The following is an 18,945-nucleotide window of genomic DNA, read 5'->3' as shown; positions in this document are numbered from 1 at the left end:
ATCTTTTATCATTGCAATCCATAGAAATATATTTCGGTTTGCTTTTACCTGGGAGAGATAAGAAAATGCCTTCATAGTCTTGCCCTGGGGATGTATAAAGCCACCTTACCTATTATCTATCCCAGTGTTAATAGAAGGAATTTAATTCAAGTGTAAACAGAGACATCTGTTTATAGCCTCCAGAGAATGGATGATTAAGCTAGAAAACAACCAAGGCCTCTGCTAAATTGTCACCCGTTGGGAAACAATCTGGAGTTTTACACACACAAGAGACTGACCCAGACTTGCTCGTGAGTGTCCAGGAGTCTCTGGTGGAGGCGTGGGTTGGCGGTGGCCTGCTGCAGGGTTGGGGGCACTGAGTGCAGTGCGTGCGTGGGATGTTTTGAAGGAGGTCGCCATTATCTTCATTACCTCCACCATAGTTTGGCCTCAGGTCAAACAACAGGGAGGGAACACAGTCTTGCCCATCAACAGAAAATCAGATTAAAGATTTACTGAGCATGGCCCCAACCATCAGAGCAAGATCCAGTTTCCCCCTCAGTCAGTCTCTCCCATCAGGAAGCTTCCATAAGCCTCTTATCCAGAATGAAAACCACAATCACAGAAAACTAACCAAACTGATCACATGGACCACAGCCTTGTCTAACTCAGTGAAACTATGAGCCATGCCATGCAGGGCCACCCAAGACGGACAGGTCATGGTGGAGAGTTCTGACAAAACTGGAGAAGGGAATGGCAAACCACTTCAGTATTCTTGCCTTGAAAACCCCATGAACAGTATGAAAAGGCAAAAAGATAGGACTGAAAGATTAACTCCCCAGGTTGGTAGGTGCCCAATATGCTACTGGAGATAAGTGGAGAAATAACTCCAGAAAGAATGAAGAGACAGAGCCAAAGCAGAAGCAACACCCAGTTATGGGTGTGACTGGTGATGGAAGTAAAGGCCGATGCTGTAAAGACCAATATTGCATAGGAACCTGGAATGGTAGGTCTATGTGAAATGAAGTGAAGTCGCTCAGTTGTGTCCTACTCTTTGCGATCCCATGGACTGTAGCCTACCAGGCTCCTTCGTCCATGGAATTTTCCAGGCAAGCGTACTGGAGTGGGTTGCCATTTCCTTCTCCAGGGTTAGTTCCATGAGTCAAGGCAAATTGGAAGTGGTCAAACAGGAGATGGCAAGAGTGAACATCGACATTTTAGGAATCAGTGAACTAAAATGGACTGGAATGGGTGAATTTCACTCAGATGACCATTACATCTACTTTACACAAACACACACGCCATAAGTACATAGTGCCCTCAGTTTAAACCCCTATCTTGGACCAGTACACAGGTGAGTGTGACTTTCTGGCCACTGGAGTCACACCCACTTAGAGGGTCACTTGAACACTAGCAACCTTTGTCTGGGAAAAGTAGTGACTGGGCTCCCTTAAAGGCCTGACATCTTCAGCGATGCCACTGCCTTAGGCCTAAAGAACCCAGGACACGACTCACTTGGCAGATTAACCATTAGTAATATGCTCGCTTGGAGAGCCTCTGGCAGATCTCACCTTCACAAGTGAGGGAAGCCTAATGGGAGCTCAGTGGTAGCCTGGAAATTGTTCAGAGATTTGATTCTATGTGAGTTGAGGACGGCATCACAAGAGGGCTTCTGACCAGAGAATCTCGCCAGGGAGGTGTTGGGAGGTTTAACTTCAGAAAATGTACTATGTCTAACAGTAGATCCTTTGACATTTCCACATTTTAACCAAGCATTGTCCCTCATTCTCTCACTTCCCTTGCAACAAAAGTCAAAAATGGCTAACCTCTTTTCAACACTTGTAGCCTAGAGTTCTGAGCACCTTTTGTACATCTGCTCATGTAATTCTCACAGACTTCATGACGCGGCATAGCTTCCCTGGCTTACCATTATAATTATCTCCCCGCAAATACCCTCGTCTCCTTTGATCTTGTCTCCTTCCTTTGCACTCATCTGTCAAAATGCTGCCCTTGTTAAACTCACCTCCCGGCTCCGTACCTGCACAGGACAGCTGGCGGCGGCTGAGGGAACAACGGTTCCCTGCCCTTTCCCTTCATCCCCATCCTCCATCTTACACAGGCGAAGCCTTTGCCTCATCCTTCACTGAGGTATCTGAAGCTCCTGCATTTTTCCATCTTCAAATCTTCTCATCTAAGGCAATGGTGTATACTCTCTGTCTTCTTTTCTGTTTATAATGGATGAAGGGTACTTGCTCCCGTTAAAACTAAGCCCTCATTTTGCGTCCTCTTCTCAATGAATTATCACTGTCATTACCCTCCTTTTTCTGAATCATCAATTTCTCCCTCCCTACTTGATCCTCTTTTTTTTTTTTTTTTTGCTTTTAAAACAAAATATTTATTTTTAATTGGAGGATAATTGCTTTAAAACATTGTGTTGGTTTCTGCCACACAGCAACATGAATTGGCCAGAGGCATATGTGTGCCCCCGCTCTCTCTGAACCTCCCTGCCACCTCCCACCCCGTCCCATTCCTCTATGTTGTCACAGAGCGCTAGTTTGAGCTCCCTACATCACAGCAAATTCCCACTGGCTATTTTATATGTGGCAATTAAATCTCCATGCTGCTCTCTCAATTTACCCCACCCTCTCCTTCCCCCACTGTGCTCACAAGTCTGTTCTGCCTGCGTCTCCACTGCTGCCCTGCAAATAGGTTCATCGGTGCCGTGTTTCTAGATTCCATAGAGATGCATTAATACGTGACGTTTGTTTTCCTCTTTCTGACTTACTTCCTTCTGTATAATAGGCTCTAGTGTCATCCACCTCATTAGAACTGACTCAAATGTGTCCCCTTTTATGCCTGAGTAAGATTCCATTGTAAATATGTACCACCCAACTGTATCCTTTTCATCAGATACAAATATCCCCTAATATTTCCCATCTTTCAAATGCAGGCATACCTCCAGAGATAGTGTGGTTCTGTTCCAACCCACTGCAATAAAGTGAATATTGTAATAAAGAGAGCATCACCATGCAGCCGCTATGAAAAACAGTATGGAGGTTCCTCAAAAAGCTAAAACTAGGGTTGCCATATGATCCAGCAATCCCACTCCTGGGCAAATATCCAGACAAAACTAATTCAAAAAGATGCATGCACCCCTAAGTTCATAGCAGCACTATTTACAACAGCCAAGACATGGAGACAACCCACATATCCATCAGCAGATTAGTGGATAAAGAAGATGTGATGGTTAACATACACAATGGAATATTAGCTGGTTATAAAAGGAGTGAAATAATGCCATTTGCAGCAACATGGATGGAGATGATTATACTAAGCGAAGTCAGAGAGAGAAAAAAACCATTTGATATCACTTATATACGGAATCTAAAATACAATGCAAATAAATCTATTTATGAAACAGAAACAGACTCACAGAATTTTTGGATCTGTCCCCAAAAGCAAAGGCAACAAAAGTGAATATAAACAAGTGGGAATGCACCAAATTAAAAAGCTTCTGTGCAGAAAAGAAAGCCATCTACAAAATGCAAAGGCAACCTACTGAGTGAGGGAAGATATTTGCAAATCATATATCAAATAAGGAGTTAATATCCAAAATATATTAAGAATTTAAACAACTTAATAGCAAAAACAAACAATGTAATTTTTAAAATGGGCAGAAGTGAAGTGAGTTGCTCAGTCGTGTCCGACTCTTTGTGACCCGGTGGACTGTAGCCTACCAGGCTCCTCCGTCTCTGGGATTCTCCAGGCAGGAATACTGGAGTGGGTTGCCATTTCCTTTTCCAGGAGATCTTCCCAACCCAGGGAAATGGGCAGAGGATCTAGATATTTCCCAAAGACATAGAGATGGTCAACAGACACGTGCAAAGATGTTTAGAACCACTAATATCAGGGAAATGCAAATCAAAATCACAATGGGATATAACATCATACCTGTTAGAATGGCTATTATCATAAAGACAAGAAATAACAATGTTGGAGCGGGTATGGAGAAAAGGGAACCCTCATACACTGTTTGTGGGAATGTAAATTTGTACAGCCACTATGGAAAACAGTATGCAGTTTCCTCAAAAAATTAAAAATAGAGCTACCATTGAATCTAGCAATTTCATTCCTGGATATTTATCCAAAGAAAATGAAAATAGTAATTTGAAAAGATATACGCACCTATGTTTGCTGCAGCTGAGTTTACAGCAGCCAAGATATGGAAGTACCCTAAGTGTTCATCAGTAGATGAACGAACAAAGCTGCTGCTTTTTAGTCACTAAGTCATGTCCGACTCTTTGCAACCTCATGGACTGTAGCCCGCCAGGCTCCTCTGTCCATGGGATTTCCCAAGCAAGAATACTGGAGTGGGTTGCCATTTCCTTCTCCAGAATGGGTAAAGAAGATGTGATAAATATGTACACGATGGCATCCTCCTCAAGCTACATCGCTGTCACTGCATGTGTCCCTCTCCTCAACTAGTGTATTTGGAGATAATCAGGTGTTAATGTAATTCTCTGAAGACAGCGCTGCTTTTTCATTTTCTGATTCTCTGTTATAGTGTGGCAGAGATACCTTTTGTAAAGTAAGTTGGAAAAGAATAGTAGCTGCAGTACCTGCATATGGCCAATAGATGATGCTATTGACCTATTTAAATCCTGCCCTCGCAGCCCCTGGAGAAGGGCATGGCCACCCACTCCAGGATTCTTGCCTAGAGAACCTCACGGACAGGGGAGCCTGGTGGGCTACGGTCCATGGGGTCGCAAAGAGTGGGACACGACTGAAACGCCTTAGCACACATAGCACACATCGGTGGTAGTGTTAGCCGCTCAGTCGTGTCTGACTCTTTGTAACCCCGTGGACTGTAGCCCACCAGGCTCCCTGGTCCATGGGATTTCCCAGGCAAGAATCCTGGAGTGGGTTGCCATTCCCTTTTCCAGGGGATCTTCCTGACCTAGGGATGGAACCTGGGTTTCCTGCATTGCAGGTGGATTCTTCACCGTCTAACACAAGGGAATCCCTTTGCTTGTCTTTAAGTTTGTTTTAGAGAAAAGACCTGAAAGTCAGAAGAAATGGAGGGGTTATACAAAACTGGCTAAACTCTCAAATGCTCCAGGCACTCAAGGAGGGGAAAAAAAAACTTTGGTTTAAAAAGTACAGAAAAATGTCCCTCCTGGGACTTATTCCCCTTTGTCATGATGTCTAAGTGACCTGCTCGCCATTCCCTGGAGATGCCTCCCTTGGCACAGTCACCTGGCTGGCTTGTTTTGGACTGCAGATGAGCAGGCCTCCTGGAACTCACTTTCAAGGATTAAAAAAGGGGCTTTAGTTGGGAATAATTTTCCGCCAGAGTGAAATTGAACATGGGAGTCATGATTTCCGAGGGAGATGTATCCTCTTTGGAGCAAGTGTAAATCACTATAACTTTTTGGAATGAAACTTGAATGAATTTCATTTTAACAAAATTACATGTTGAGGGCTTTAAATTGTTCAGATCTTCCACCTTCATGCACTTTTTTAAAGGAAATCACCAGAGGGAAGTGTTAGGAACAATGGAAAGGTTTTGATAGTTTTTTAAAAAGGTGATATGGCAATGGGCCCATGAGCCCCGTAATTGCCCCCAAATTTGCAGATCTAGCCATTCCTTATCCCCATGAGATCCCTGAGAGAGCCATGTACCTAAGGCACGAGGCACATGGAATTACTGCTTGGTCACTGCACCCCAGGCCTGCATCTCCCCTTGCAGGTCTCCAGGGAGCCTGGCTCTTAGTTCCTAGCCCCCATTTCCCTCTCTCAGGTCCAACTTCTGAATGAAGAACAGAGGGACACAGGAGACAAAGAGATGGCCAGGTGCCCCCTGAGACCAATTTTCTCTGATTGAGATGAAACCGCTGGGGAGAGAGGCTGTGCTCAAAGGCATCACCTTTTAATAGCCATGTTCGGTACCATGGAATGTCACCCCCCACCCAACCACCAAAAAAACATCACTAGGCTAGAGCAGAGGCTGAGTCCCCCTGAAACACAAGCACTGAAGCCTCGGGGCCCTCACCTGCCCAGGCCTTCTCTAGGTCCCTGAGCCCGGATCTGCATATGTGTGCTTTATTTTTCCTTTCTTAAAGAATGTCTCTAAAGCTGTACAAGCATCAGGTCCCTGCAGACTGGGGATGTTCCTGCTTTAAGAAATTTGAGTTGGGAAACAGGGAAATGATCAAGCAGTGAGTATCAGGCACTGTGGCTTTCTGAAAGGAGTCATGTTAGAAGTCCTGAGAGGGGCAGGAGCAACGGGCAAGCAAAGCTTTGTCTACACAGAAATGATGAGCCTCATTAGGCAGGGAAGGGGCTACAGGGAAGGTGAAAGTGTCTCCCGGGGTTGTGATGGGGAGAAAATGAGCAAATGAGATGATTCCATAAAGGTCTGAGCATGTGCTCTGCAGAGTCAATGGTTGCTAAACTTTATTTTTTTTATTATCAGTGTAATTATGAATTATTTGCATCATTACAATGTCATGGTGAAGATCTGCTAACTCCACTTGTTGGGGGTCCCTGAAGCTTCCATGGGTCCAGTTTTAATCATTTCTAAGTCCTGGTACAATTAAGGTTTCTTTTTCTAATTTCCATCAAAGTCTGTCTCCTTCATTGCTCTATCGTATTCTCACAATACACTCCCATCTTTCCGAGGACAAGGACTAACTCTGGCAGGCATCATCTCACTGGCACCTCCAACAAGGTAAGGCAGGTGAGCTGAGCCCCATTTCACAGGTGAGGAGACTGTGGCTCCACGAGCTGCTGGGCCTCACGGAGAGTTCCAGAGCCAGCGTGTGACCAGAACAACCCTTGCCCTAAAAGGTGCCTTTCTGAGCAGTTAGTTCAGCTTGGCAGTGGACCTTGGAATAGCATCTCTGTGGCGCCTTCCATACTGGGTACCGTGTACATATCAAAGCGCCTTTCCTTCTTTCTCGATTTTGTTTCCCAACTATGTAGCCCGTCCTGTTGGTCCTCTTAGTCAGCTTTAGGCAGTTTGTGAGAACTGGACCAGTCCACCCTGTCTCTGCTCTGCACGGAAACCCAAAGCCACCGAACTGGGTGCACCCCCTCCACTCCATGCCCACACCCACAGCAGGGGTGTTATCCGGCTAAGTGCTCCTTGATACCCATGAGAGGCAGGTCTGGCCCCAAGAAACCCCTTCCATCTGGTCTTTCAAAGATGGCTGTTTGAGGGGCCCAGGACAGGGAGTCTGCAAGGCATGGGGACAAATTCGATTATAAACCTGAGGACTATTCTGCATTTGCCACCCCAGACTCTGTCCACGCTGGTTCTCTGTGTTTTCATTACCATACTTTTCAACATCTTTTCATCCCCTTTGCAAAAGAAAAAGAAAGGTGTCCCACAGAAGTGCAGGGGAAACTGATTACACACAAGCCCAGGAGGGAGGTTCGTTATTACCCACCTGCACTAACGACCCGAGAGGAAACAGGCAGCCCCATCTACACTGGAGTTTTACCTTTAATTAAACTTTAATTCACTCATGCCTTGTCCTTGGGGCCACATGCTGCTGGGAATCAATGCCAAGTAAACTGGACTCAGGCCAGGGCCTCCTGGAAGAACACCCAGAGGCATCCCTGAGTAAAAATAGCTTTTCCTGACTATTAAATCCAATGATCTACTCAGGGGGCCAAAGAGAACTCTTCCAAAGGAAGCCCCTGGAGCTGCCTACGGGCGAAAAAGACAGATGCTTTCAGTAAACAGCCCTACCCCAACACACACACACACACACACACACACACATACTTGAACAAACAGCTTATACAATTACCCATTTAAATTCATCTCATCTCTGGTGGAAGCCATTGTTCATACCTTGCATCTATACAGATTTCCTTCACAGTGGGATTATACTGTGCATACTGTCTTTGAATCTGATCTTTTTAACTTCACAGCATATCGTGAACATTACCCTATGCCATTAGACATTAAGATGTGATTGGTTACAGTCACACTGTATTTTCCATAGATGCCAGCACCAGCATATTATATATCCCATCCCACGTGCTCTTTCTACAATGCGACACTGACATGACTCTATCAAGAGGCGGGGTCTGTGTTTTCTTCTTCTCAAACCCACCAGGCTTTTGTATTGCTGCGGTAAATAGAATGTGTCATAGATGACACTGTGTGATTTGCACAGCAGGTCATAAAAGGCAATATGGCTTCTGCCTGGCTCTCCTTCTTTCTTTTCAACCTTGGAACCAAGATTCCACATTGTGAGGAAGTCTAAGCTGCATGGAAAAGCCACACAAAACTGTTCCAGCTGACATACCCAGTTGGGCTCTGGCTGATTATCAGCATCCGCCAATGTGAGAGCAAACAAACCTTCATATCATTCCAGCCTTTAATTATCCAGCTGAGGGCCCAGACATGGACATGGAGCAGAGATGAGCCATTTCCACTCTGCCCACAAAAAACCATGAGTGATGATAACGGATATGGTTAGATAACTAAATAGTGTTGTGTTGCATGAATACACAATAATTCCCCTTTTGGGGCTCCTGATTGTCTCCAGTTTTTTGTTGTTGTTGTTATAAATAACACTGAAATGGGTCTCCATATAGCTGATTTTTTGCCTAATTAATCATCTAGTATCTTAAAAATAAATTTAGAGATGTGCAATAACCAGGTCAAAAGCTATGATCATTTTGCCAGGAAGCAATGACTGAATCCATTTACACTCCCACCAGTTGTACATGAGAACACGTGAAAGCTCCAGTGAGTTATTCTTAGTCACCATCCTCCGGCAACGTCACATTTCCTCTCCTCAGACGGACATCCCCAACCTCTGTTGGACACGTTTTTAAGTCTATAATTCTGGGGTTCAGAAACAAATGACTGGATGTCATCTTGGGAGTTGCTCAAGCCCAGGAGTAGATGGGAACTGCTGGTGGTGGGAACGTGGGGCCCAGCAGCTTTGTTCAGAACAAAGGGTCCCAGGGGCTGTCAAGGCTGATCACACTACAGACCAGAGGCTTTTTCTGCCCAGATGAAGCATGAATTGTATTGCAGTCAGTCCCAGCTTGAGGCAAGAGGGCTGGCCTTTTATACCCATGTCAATCACTCATCGGCTGTGGGCTGCCCTGGGCAGGCTCGGGGTATAATAGTTCAGGCCAGACAGCTCCTGTCTGCCAGAGCGACTCTCTGAAGGGAGCAGTTGTGAACAATTAATCTTCAACACTCCCAGCTTCTGGGGTTGTGTCCAGTGGCTAGGTGGAGGCATCTGGGTGTGACACGGACAATGTCCACTACAGAGAGGATGATGCTGATGACATTTTTCATTATGAAAAGTGTAATGCCTATCTATGCGTTGGACAGTATGTTTTATTCAATTAGTATTTAATTATTCAATTAGTTAAATGATAAGACCAAAGAGCAAAATAATATCAAGATGAATATAATATGGGGAGATGAATTAAAACCATCTTTAAGCCTTTTGTAGGACCTTGGTGATTCTTTTAGAGAAAATAATAAGAAAATTAAATCCACGGTGTTAAGCTGAGTCTTTCTCAGCAATGCCCAGGGTAGTGAGGCAATCTAAGGGAATGAGGTTGAATACTGTAAATTGTGCTCGGTAGCTGAAGAGTGACATATTTACCAGGAAATCTTTGCTTCCTAAAAATGGAATGTCTGGACAATTACGGCCATTAATCACGTGTAACTGAAAGCTCATAAGAGAACAAAATGGAGTTGAAAATTCCAAATCTAATTTGTCATTAATGGACAAAAGATTATGTCCTTTGGGACATCCACTGCAGATAAACAATGAGCACTATCGGTCCAAACCTTATTCAATTTAAATTGACTTTGCTCATTAGGAATCACAGTCCCACTGATGGCAAAAACTTTACAAGCATTAAGGAGACGTTGAACCATTAACTGCTTGCTTAGAAAGACAACTCAAAGCCTTGGAGCCCAGAGTGAGCAGTGCTACTGTGGTCAGGGCAGAGGGTTGGAGGTCTGCACCACAGTGAGAGATGACGCAGCTCGGTTTTTGTGTCGAGGAGCTGAAACAAACACACGCCCATGTCCCCTATGCACACAGAGCTTACTGTCTTCTCCAACACAACTTTAGTATTCCATCGTATGCATTAGGATAACTGCTGTGCCAGGAGACTTCTCAGGAAAGGAACGTGAAAGTTCATTCACTACGTGAACCTCTCAAAAGACACAGCAATGCCTCTGTAAGAACCATCAACAGACCGCTTACTCCCTAAGATTCTTTGAATCTCTCACCTCAAAGTCCTCACCTTGCTGTTGCCACCAATTCTAAACCATTAGTCACGTGTGAAACAGATCTCCAGTCCAGGTTTGATGCATGAGACAGGGTGCTCAGGGCTGGTGCACTGGGATGACCCTGAGGGATGAGATAGGGAGGGAGGTGGGAGGGGGGTTCAGGATGGGGAACACATGTACACCCATGGCTGATTCATGTCAATATTTATGTGACAAAACTTTACAACACTGTAAAGTAATTAGCCTCCAATTAAAATAAATAAATTTAAAAAAATAAACCATTAGTCGCAATTTTTACCCAATCCTGATCAAGCATCACACCTGAAGACCAGCTTTGATCAAACTTGCAGTTCTCATTGAGATCCAGCTTTGCCTTTGCCCCTGAGTCAGAGCTAAAGTCCCATGCAGTGGTGCTGGTGTTCTCCCTTCCACAGCGAGCAATCAGCTTAGCACTGTCTTAGCAATAGGCGGTGCTGGCGATATTTGGGGAGCTTGCATTTGACGGTTTTTAATCGCTATAGGTTTTCTCAGGCACAAATCTATTCTTTGCTTATCTCTCATCTTCCGTCTCTTACTCTCATTTCTTTCCCTGCCCTTAATATTGTGGTGTTTTCTATTTTACTCTAAGTCCCCTCAAAGAAAACAACATGGAGATAAATAAATTTTAAAAGTAGAGGACAGAGAAAGACAAATATCATATGATAGCACTCATATGTGGAATTTAATTTTTAAAAAATTACATACGTGAACTTATTTACCAAACAGAAACAGAATCACAGATTTTGAAAACAAACTGATGAATACCAAAGGGAAAACATGGAGAGAGGTATAAATTAGGAGTCTGGGATTAACATACACACACTGTTGCTGCTGCTGCTAAATCGCTTCAGTCATGTCCGACTCTGTGCGACCCCATAGACGGCAGCCCACCAGGCTCCCCCGTTCCTGGGATTCTCCAGGCAAGAACACTGGAGTGGGTTGCCATTTCCTTCTCCAATGCATGAAAGTGAAAAGTGAAAGTGAAGTCGCTCAGTCGTGCCCGACTCTTCGCGACCCCATGGACTGCAGCCCACCAGGCTCCTCCGCCCATGGGATTCTCCAGGCAAGAGTGCTGGAGTGGGGTGCCATTGCTTGCCTTCTCCGGCACACACTACTAGACAGCACAGAAAGAGATAAGCAGCAAGGACCTACTGTATAGCACAGGGAACTCTACTCAATATTCTGTGATAATCTATATGGGAAAATAATTCAAAAGGGATGAACACATGCGTCTGTGTAACTGGATCACTATGTTGCACACCGAAACTGGCACAACATTGTAAATCAACTATATACGCCAATAAATTTTTAAAATGAAGATCAAACCTATACACAAATTTTGTAAATTTTAAACCAAAAAAATAATAGGTAGAAAAATTATAGAAGTGAGTCATTATGCATCTAGCATTAAAGCTTTGAAATATATAAAACAAAAATGGTAGATATACATGGGCAAATGGAGAAATCCACAATCTCTATGACAAAATTTAAAATATCAGAAATTGACAGAGTGGATACAAATGAAGAATATAGAATATTTGAATAACAATGAACAAAATACAGTAAATATTATAACCTCAAAACAAATAATACCTCCCCTTGATTCACTTTCTACACTTGGCCTCCATGACCCCTTCCTCTGTTTCCTCACCCTTCACTGGTGCCTCTTTCTCAGTCCTTTGCCTGTTGCTCCACCTCCCAGATTTACCACGTGTGTGTTACATGGTTTAGTCCTTGGGCTCTTCTTCCCTCCAACCACACTCATTCCCTAAGTGCCCTCATCTAGTCTCTTGGCTGTAAATACCAACCACCTACTGACAGTTCCAAGGGCTTTCCTGGTGGCTCAGACCCTAAAGAGTCTGCCTGCAATGCGGGAGACCTGGGTTCACTCCCTGAGTAGGGAAGCTCCCCTGGAAAAGGAAATGGCAACCCACTCCGGTATTCTTGCCTAGAGAATTCCATGGACAGAGGAGCCTGGTGGGCTACACTCCACAGGGTCGTGAAGGGTCAGACACAACTGAGCGACTAACACTTTCACTTCATTGACATTTCCTAAATTTATATCTCATTCCCAGCTCTCTCTCCCAAATCCCATATTCACAGATCCAATTAGCTACTCAAAACATCTGAAATTTAGCATTTCAGAAATTGAGTTCCAGATCTCCAGCTCCCAACCTGATCCATCTACAGTCTTCTGCATCTCAGTGAAAGGCAGCTCTAGAAAGCCACTCAAGCCAAAACCCTGGCACAGTCCTGGACTTCTCTCTTCGATTATCCATCACAAAACTGTCAGGAAACCGCATTGACTCTACTTTCAAAACATATCCTCAATCCAACTAGCTCTCTTCATCTCCGCTGCTGTCACCCTGATCCAAGCCACCACCATCTCCCACCTGAACAATGACAATAACCTCCTAACCACCTCCTGGCCTCCACTCTTGTTCCCTGACAGTCAAATCTACATAAAGAAATCAACGTTACTTCTGAAAAACTGGGATTGTGGCATCTTTCTATCCAAACCCACTTCACTAAGGGTCCAAGCCCTGCAAAGCCCTGCAAAGCCTTTCAGGAAGTGTGCACACCTGCAGGCACACACATACAGGCACACCTCCTCTCCCTCACGTTTCAAGTAGGCCTTCCCTGACCACCCTACATTCAGTTGTGATCTGTGCCACCACCCTGCATTCCCCATCCTACTTTACTATTTTGGAAAACATTTGTCACTTTCCATAGCACACGTAATATTTCTTTATAACTTGCTTATTCTATGTGAATATTGCTTATCACTTGTGTCTTCTCACTTAAATGAAAACTCCACAAGGGTAAGGATCTTTACTTTGTTCACTGATAACATCCTAAGATTCTGAAACAGTGGGTGGCCGCTTAGTCTCTCACTAAATATTTGTTGAATGAATATGCACTTTTTTCATGCTAGGATGAAACATTCCCAATTTTTGACCATTAGGTCACACAGGGAATGTTGACAAATTTCAAAAAGTGGAAATTATAATGACCAAAGTGCAATACAATCATAAGTTAATAACTAAATAGTGCTTTAAAAATCTTTCCACTTGGATATTTTAAAATACTTTTGATGTCTTTCTTTTCTTCTTCATTTCTCTCTCCCTACCTTAGCTGCCCTGTGACCTCCTAACAAATGTGTGACTCCCCAAGGACACTCTGTGTTTTGTTCTACCAATAGCCACTCACACCCTAACACAGACCATAGCCTGTTCATGAACTCATCGGCTCAATGATTGAGAAAATTGCCGAGGAGGTGATGCACAGGTTCTGCACAGAGACAGTGAGTACTTTGATACAATCTAAGATGTGATGTGTCCTGCTGCAGGGAGTCAGGCAGAGAGCCCACACCTGGAGACTGGACTGGGCTTTTCACAATGGCTCATGAGCACTGGTCCATCTCTGTAAGATGGTTATGTGGTCCCTGTGTCTCCAAGAGCAGCTGTGAGCATGTGACTTCTGATCCTCTTCATGTTCTCATTCATTTTACTTTACTGAATACACTTTTAAAATTAAAGTATAACATACATTAAGAGAAATGTATGAATCATAAAATAGATAGCTCTGCTATGGACCAAATTGTATTCTCCTCACAGAAAATTCATATCTTGAAGCCCTAATTTCCAGTGTGACTGTATTTGGACATAGGACCTATGAGGAGATGATAAAGGTTAAATGAAGTCATAAGGGTGGGGCCCTAATCCTATTGGACTGGCACCCTTATAAGAAGGGGAAGACCTGGGCATCTATCCAGAGGGAGTGAGTGAAAGTTGCTCAGTCGTGTCTGACTCTTGGTGACCCCATGGACTATACAGTCCACGGAATTCTCTAGGCCAGAACACTGGAGTGGGTAGCCATTCCCTTCTCCAGGGGATCTTCCGAACCCAGGGATTGAACCTAGGTTTCCCACATTGTAGGTGGATTCTTTATCAATTGAGCTACCAGGGAAGCCCTGGGCATGTATCCAGAGAAAACCATAATCTGAAAGGATACATGCACCCCAGTGGTCACTGAAGCACTGTTTACAATAGTCAAGACAAGGAAGCAACCTAAATGTCTGTCAACAGGAGGGATGGGTAAAGAAGATGTGGTACACATATACAATGAAACATTACTCAGCCATAAAAAAGAATGGATGCCAGTTGCAGCAACATGCATGGACCTAGAGGTTATCATACTAAGTGAAGTGAGTCAGACAGGGAAAGACACATACATGATATTACTTGTATGTGGAATCTTAAAAAATGGTACCAATGAAATTATTTACAAAACAGAAATTGAGTCACAGATGTAGAAAACAAACTTATGGTTACCAGGGAGTATGGGGGGAAGGAATAAATTGGGAGATTGGGACTGACATATATACACTACTAGACATGGCATTCCACGCCAGTACTGTCGCCTGGAAAATCCCGTGGACAGAGGAGCCCGGTAGGCTACAGTCCCTGGGGTCGCAAAGAGTTGGACACAACTGAGCAACTTCACTTTCAATTTCAGACATAAAATAGATAACTAATAAGGACCAGAAGGGCTTCCCAGGTGGCGCTAGTGGTAAAGAACCCACCAATGTAGGAGACATAAGAGATGTGGGTTTGATCCCTTGGTTGGGAAGATCCCCTGAAGGAGGGCATGGCAACCCACTCCAGTATACTTGCCTGGAGAATCCCATGGACAGAGGAGCCTGGTGGGCTACCATCCATAGACTCACAAACAGTCGGACACAACTGAAGCAACTTAGCACGCATGCAAGCAAGGATCCAGAAGCCTTCATTATCTCCCCTCCCAATCCTCCTCCTTCCAAAAGTTAGCCAGTATACTAATGTCTAACATCATAGATCAGTTTTGCCTATTTGGAGTTTTTAAATAAACAGAACCATATAGGGATTATGTAATTTTCATATTACATAAATTATTCTACAGCACAGAAAAAGATGGACATCTCCCCATTTATGAACCTTGCATAAATCTGATACCAAAATCAGTGAATTAGAAGAAGGAGATCTGTTGATTTTACTTAGGAATATGGATGAAAAAGTATCCTAATAAAATATTAGCAAATTAAACTCAGCAGTGGATTGAAAGAACAATATATTGTGGGTTTATTCTAGAAATAGATGATTGAACATTAAGATATCTATTACTGCAATTGAGTACAGAGATTAAAGGGGGAAAATATCATTATCTCACTATATGCTCATAAAATTCAATACTATTCTTACATTAATTTTTTAAAAAGCATCTCCTAGCAAAACAGATATTAAAGGAAACTTCCATAACTTGATGATGGATATCTTCCAGAAATTTGCAGCCAGCAAAAAAAGGGAGGAGGAGTCAGCCACAGCTGAATGCAAAGAAGAAGGATTTTTGGTTTTGATTTTTAAATTTTAAGTATTTATTAGTAGATAATGTCTCATGCTTAAAATTCAAAAGACATTAAAGGATATAGAGTCAAAACCTCTCTCCCAGCCCATTCTCTAGTCATCCATTTACCTGCTTTATTATTACATTCTTGGTTATCTTTCCAGAGATATCTTTCTGTGCATTTGCAAAAAAAAAAAAAAAGTGTAAGTACTTTTTATATTGACAGAAAACACCAGCTCTCTTTAGCAGTATATAGATGGCTTCATATCAATACATAAAATGCTTCTTCATTCTTTTTTTCTGACTAAAAATTCTTACCTTGGGTAAATATATCTTAAATTTGTTCAACTAGCACTCTGCTGAGAAACAGTTAGGTTGTTCCAAATCTCTGCTATGACAAACATGCTGTGGTTAATCAGCTTTGTATGTGCGTCATTTTGTACATGTGTGAATGTGTATGTAGGACTGTGTACTAAAAAATTTGCCTCTGTCCAAAGAGATGGTGTGGCTTTTGCCTTCAGCTTCTGGAAGGTTTGGGATGTGGGAGAGGTGAGACTTTTCATGGTAAGTTAGGAGAAGGAGAACCGGAAGATCGCAAGCTTCCTCTTCAGACAAATTTACATCAGAAAGCAACACACAAAGAAGTGGAGGATCCCGAATCCTTTCTTCTCTCAGGAATCCCTGGGTTCTGCCCAGGAGCATGAGTGCCCAGTTGTGAAGATGGCACTCTATTGCCCCATGACTCTGTCACGCCCTGTTCCACTTCGCTCTTGATGCGGCCACCGTTTGTCTCCACTTCCTCAACCCCTGCTCATCTCTTGCCTCAAACACCTCTGAGAATACTCTCCCCACTTCCTTGCCTTTAACCCCCTGGTGTCTACCAGGGTGCTCCCCGCCATGACTTTTTATTCTCTCACAATCCATGGTAGGGTTATTTTTTTCTCCCCACCCTCTTACCAAAAAACTCTGCTCTGTTCCTGGTGGGAATATAATTTGAGACAATCTCTGTGGGGCCATCTTATTCATCTTGGCCAAATTTGCAAATGCACATATTTCTGACCCAGAAATCCTACTTTCAGAGTCTTATATTTGTGAGGAGTTCAGGGCCAACTACAAGCTTAGAGGATATAGTCTCCACAAAGACCACCCTCACTTCTGACACCAACTGCAAGTTCAGAGGTTTCCCAAATCACCAGGGATTGTGACAATTCACTAGAAAAACTCACAGAATTCACTGAAAGTCATTATACTCATGGTTACAGTTTACTGCAGTGAAAGGATGCAGACTAAGATGAGCCGAAGGAAGAGAAGCATAGGGCGGAGCCCAGGAGGACTACAGACTTGAGCTTCCACCATCCTATCCCGCATGGAGTTAGGGAACGCTCCCTCCAAACATCGCTGTGTGACAACACACTTCGAGTACCATCAACTAGGGAAGCCCACTGTTCAAAGCTCTTGTAAGTTTACACAGGCATGCTTGATTGTGTCATTGCCTGTATGGCTGAACTTAGTCCCCAGGTCAACTGATAATGCAAGACCCATAAGGTTAGTCTTTCTGGCGTGGCCAGCCCTACCCTAGGACTGTTGGGGGTGGCCAGCCTCCACTCTGAACAAAGACATTCCTACTACTGAAGCCCACATGCCTAGAGCCCATGCTCCACAACAAGAGAAACCACCGCAATGAGAAGCCCAGGTACCGCTTCTAGAGAGTAGCTCCCTCTCACTGCAACTAGAGAAAGCACGTATATGCAACAGCAAAGACCCCGTGCAGCCAAAATGAATACATAAATCTTTAAAAAAAAAAAAAAAGATAAGTCTGCAACAACAACATTTTGATAAAAATATATTTAAGGCTCACACATGTACATTGGGAGACTTTATCCTTTGCAGTTATTTAACCTTAAGATGAAAAAGAATAGGTGTTAACTTAGAAATGTGTGAAGGGAAGACAGTTCTACAATATTCTTTAGGCACAAGAGCTAAAAGAAATCTTCAGTAGAAGTCTGGTAATGTGGACACTAAAGAAAACAGAGATTTTAATGATTTCATGGGGGTGGAGGTGGTGGTGGGGTGGATGCTAGGTTGGAGAGCTTGATCACCTGAGTGGGAAATGGCAGAACCAGAAATCTTGGACTCGCCAGCTATTGGGGATGGGGCAGGGAGGTTTAGCAGCAGATGAGGAATCTTCATGCTCTTCCTTTGAAATCGCACTTGTCTCTCTTGAGAGTGTGTTCCTTTCTGTCCTCCTCTTTCTCTGTGGGTCTCTATCCACCACCCTTGTTCTTCGCGTTTATTTATGTCTTAACCCTATCCTTCTCCCTTCAGATTTGCTTCTCTTCCGTTTGAGCCCCCTCACACTACTCCCACCCTTGTTCATTCCAGCGACTGAACCAGCAACAGTGCTAAACAAATGACTACGTTCTAGCCAACTGCATGTGCTAGAGTTTCAGGTTCCTAATCCTTACTTCTGAAAAGTGAGTGAGATGTACTTTCTCTCTCTTTCAAAAATGTAATTTGTCTACCATTTACTTCTGAAGGGTGCATGCTCACTTTATTCCCTGTGGATCAGAAGCTCTTGAGGAGGTAGGAGAAAGCTTCTCATCCTCATCTGTAGTATATAAAATGACGTGCTTTTCCTTTGGGGACAATGCTTTCCTTTCTCATAGGGACCTGTGAACACAGCAGTTCCAATAGAGTTCCTCCTTAGTGCGTGACAAACTTAAGGGCTCCCATCCCGTCTTTCCACATGCTTTTCCTTCTTTCCTCCACATTCCATGAATGTTACTAGAGGCTTTTTATCTCTGGTTTTTGCACTTCCAGATTCTCCCTTCACAGTTTCTGTTGTCCAGCCATCACTTTCTGGGGCTCTTACTGCCATGGCTATGCAGCTGGCCTAGAGGGTCAGGGAGGTTCCTGATCCCTGAGGGTAATTCCCTTCCCCTTGACATAGATGTTCAGTGAGTTGTTCAGTCTGAAAAAGTCAAGAAGCCCACTCAGTCATGTTTCCAGAAACTTACTATGAAGAGAGTTATAGAATGTCATTGTCTACAGATCTTTCGCACCTTTGATAATCTATCACATGGAGCCAACCAGGTTGGAAGGTGGTCTTTATCTCAGTTCAGCAAATACCAGTGAGGCTGTGGGTCAGTTGTTTAATTTCACTGGGCCCTAGCTGGAAAGATAATGTCTGAAGAAGCTTCCTGCTCCAGAATTTATGATTTCATCAAGACCTTTGGTTAGCTGGCATCACAAAAAATAAA

This window comes from Bison bison, unplaced genomic scaffold (genome assembly GCF_000754665.1).
Source record: "Bison bison bison isolate TAMUID 2011002044 unplaced genomic scaffold, Bison_UMD1.0 scf7180017864043, whole genome shotgun sequence".
NCBI lineage: Eukaryota > Metazoa > Chordata > Mammalia > Artiodactyla > Bovidae > Bison > Bison bison.
Note: the sequence above shows the minus strand (reverse complement) of the source record.